Genomic DNA, 3,992 nt, shown 5'->3' with positions numbered 1-3,992 from the left:
ACCTCCTCCATGAATACAAGGACGTGTTCGCCTGGTCTTACAGAGACATGCCTGGGATTGACAGAGAAATTGCAGAGCACCGGATACCCATCAAACCCGGGGCTAAACCTGTGAAACAGAAACTACGCCGGATGCGTCCTGAGTGGGCCTTAAAGATCAAAGAAGAGGTGGACAAACAGTTCAAAGCCGGGTTCATCAAAGTGTCTTAATACTCGGATTGGGTGGCCAACATTGTGCCGGTACCAAAAAAAGACGGACGAATTCGGGTTTGCGTCGACTTCAGGGATCTGAACAAGGCAAGTCCAAAGGACGACTTCCCTTTGCCACATGTTGACATTCTGGTGGACAACACCACCGAACATGCTCTCCTATCATTCATGGACGGGTATGCCAGGTACAACCAGATTAAAATGGCTGAGGAAGACATGCACAAGACAGCATTCACTACACAGTGGGGTACATATTGCTACACGGTCATGCCTTTCGGTCTCATCAACACCGCGACAACCTATCAAAGAACCGCTACCACTCTCCTACATGATATGATGCACAAGGAGATAGAGGTATATGTCGATGACATGATTGTCAAATCAAAAGAACGGGACGGCCACATCAATGCCCTCCGGAAATTCGTTGCTCGTCTGCGAAAATATAACATGAGATTAAATCCTCAGAAGTGTGCATTCGGGGTCACCTCCGGAAAACTCTTGGGACATGTCGTCAGCAAAAGAGGCATTGAGATTGATCCAACCAAAATCAAAGACCTTCAACAAATGCCTCGGCCTAAGAACGAGAAGGAGATTCAGGGATTTCTCGGTCAGGTCCAGTACATCAGCCGGTTCATTGCCAAGCTCACTATGATTTGTGAACCAATATTCAAGAAGCTTCGTGCCTCCGATCACACCGATTGGGACGACGACTGTCAAAAGGCATTCGACAGGATAAAGGAAATCCTATCCAAACCTCCTGTCCTCATGCGACCTAAACCGGGGATTCCTCTATCCCTGTACCTGACTGTTACTGACACAACCATGGGAGCAATGCTAGCACAAACAGTTGGAAACGAGGAGCGAGCCATCTACTACATCAGCAAAAAGTTCATTGAGTACGAGACGAGGTATACCCAACTGGAAAAGACATGCCTTGCCCTAGTATGGTCAACAAAGAAGTTGTGGCATTACATGCTCAACTACTCGGTCCATATCTACTCCAAGATGGACCTGGTCAAATACATCTTCGAAAAACCCGTACTAAACGGAAGGCTGTCTAGGTGGACGCTCATGCTGTCTGAATTTGATCTCAAGTTTGTACCCCTCAAGGTTATCAAGGGAAGAGCAGTCGCCGACTTCCTAGCAGAAAATCCCGTCAACGAGAATCCAGCGACCGACACATGGTCACTTCCTGACGAGGACATCCTATGTGCCGACTCCGACGCATGGGACCTATATTTTGATGGTGCATCTAATCTGAGAGGCTTCGGGGTAGGAATCCTTTAAATTTCACCAGAGGGAGAACATGTTCCGATCTCGGTCAAGCTAGACTTCGCCGTCACCAACAATGCCGCTGAATATGAAGCATGCCTCATCGACCTACAAGCAGCCATCACACTTGGCATCAAGAGATTGAGGGTCCATGGCGATTCCTCACTCATCATCAATCAGGTATCTGGATCATGGAAAATCCGATCTGACAGCTTTGCTCCCTACCGAGCAAAGATCAATCAAGAGGCCGAGTTCTTCGACCAAGTCGACTACTTCCACTTGCCGCGAGAGGAAAATCAATTTGCTGATGCCTTGGCAAAACTTGCCGCGCTCGTCAACATATCTGACGACATGACATCGATGCCCCTAAGTGTCGAGAGACGGAGCGAGCCAACTCACATTTGTGCCATTATCGACGACGAGGAAAGCCATGATGAACCTTGGTACCAAGTCATCCTCAATTACAAAACCAAAAACGAATTTCCTCCCAACTCTGATCAAAGAGGACAAAGAGCCATCCGTTTACTTGCCTCACAATTCGTGATAAACCAAAATCAACTCTACAAAAGAACACCCCAAGGAATTCTCCTCCTTTGCATTGACCATCACAAAGCCAAAAAATTCATGGGAGAGGTTCACGACGGAGAATGTGGCCCTCACATGAGTGCAATGATGCTTACACGGAAAATCATGCGGCTAGGTTACTACTGGACAACCATGGAAGCCGATTGCCGTAACTACGTCAAACATTGCCACAATTGCCAAATCTTCGCCAATATACAACATATACCACCATCCCTTTTATACACCATGACGTCACCCTGGCCTTTCTCAACCTGGGGCATCGACATCATCGGGAAAGTCAACCCGGTAGGCACCAAGGGGCATTGCTTCGTCCTCGTCGCCATCGACTACTTCACCAAATGGGTGGAAGCGCAGTCATATGCAGTCTTGACCGCCAAACAAGTGGCCAAGTTCATTCAAAACAACATTATCTGCCGATATGGGGTACCCCATGAAATCATCAGCGATCAAGGCTCTCACTTCCGGGCGGAAACTCAGGCTTTGCTGGACAAATACAAGATCAAACGACATCGATCATCCCCCTACCGTCCCCAAACTAACGGAGCGGTGGAGGCAGCGAAAAAAACTCTTGTTACCATTATCAAGAAAATGCAAGACAACTACCACGATTGGCCGAGCAAACTCCCATTCGCACTCTGGAGATACCGAACCTCCATTCGAACACCGACAGGCGCCACACCCTTCTACCTAGCATACGGTATGGAGGCGGTTCAACCGGTGGAGTTAGAGGTCCCATCTCTACGCATCCTACTGGAGAATCAAGTCCCTGAGGCGGAATGGACCCGTCGAAGGTACGAACAGCTCACTCTTCTAGACGAACGACGACTCCACGCCTTGCACAACGTCCAGCTATACCAACGAGGTATACAACGGGCATTCAACAAGAAGGTTAAACCCAGAAACATCCAGGAGGGCGACTTGGTCCTCAAGTCAGTTCGAGCACCATTACCCGTCGATCCGAGGGGAAAATTCAAACCCAACTGGGCCGGGCCATACCTGGTCAAGAAAATACTTTCGGGGGGCGCAGTGAGATTGAGTGACCTAGATGGGGAGGACTTCACAAACCCGACCAACCTAGACCAACTCAAGAAATACTACCCTTGAACCCTATCAACCAACAGCCTAGCCTAGTTTTGCAACTAGCCACCAACCTCAACCCTTTCAAGTCAAGTTCCTCAATATGTTCTGATTTGAAATTGCATGTTTTATCGAGTCTAAGCTGCGACACCTTGCCCGTTTCGAATGTCCTTTGATCCGTCAAAGGCAACGTCCATTTGCACTACAAAAACAAACCCCCTGAACTACGAGCATGGTTTGATTTCACCTCTTCAGGTGGATACGTAGGCAGTCCCTCTTATGCCTGAGGGATATAACCACAAAACCCAAATTAAATTCACAAAACATCCTGAACTACGATCATGGTTTGATTTTACCTCTTCAGGTGGATACGTAGGCAGTCTTTTCTTACACAAGGAGGATACAACCATTCCCACAATCAAAAAACAACCATCCCCATACAAAAATCCCCACATACAAACAACCTCCAGAAAAAAAAAAGAAAGGGAAAACCATTCACTTTCCCAGAAAATACAAAAATAAGCCTTTCTCCCTTTCCACAAAATACCACTTTCCCAAGTGCAATTGTTTAGGACGATTCAAATCGAATTGCCTTCACAAAACGGATGGAAGAAATAAGCGTTCACAATTTACGACACGAGCAATCCTCTTATTTAATTAATAATGGGAGGGATTACAACTTCAACAACAAATAAAGCTCGACGAGTCTACAACTTGTCGAAGCTAAGGTGTCAACTAACACACCTCACATAGTAAAACTAGCACAAAACACACAACAACTAGCTAGTACAACATAATACAAACTCACAACAATAATACAACATAATAATAAAACGGGTAATGGAGGTC

The sequence above is a fragment of the Silene latifolia genome, chromosome 9, assembly GCF_048544455.1.
Source record: "Silene latifolia isolate original U9 population chromosome 9, ASM4854445v1, whole genome shotgun sequence".
Lineage (NCBI taxonomy): Eukaryota > Viridiplantae > Streptophyta > Magnoliopsida > Caryophyllales > Caryophyllaceae > Silene > Silene latifolia.
This window is presented reverse-complemented; position numbering follows the sequence as displayed.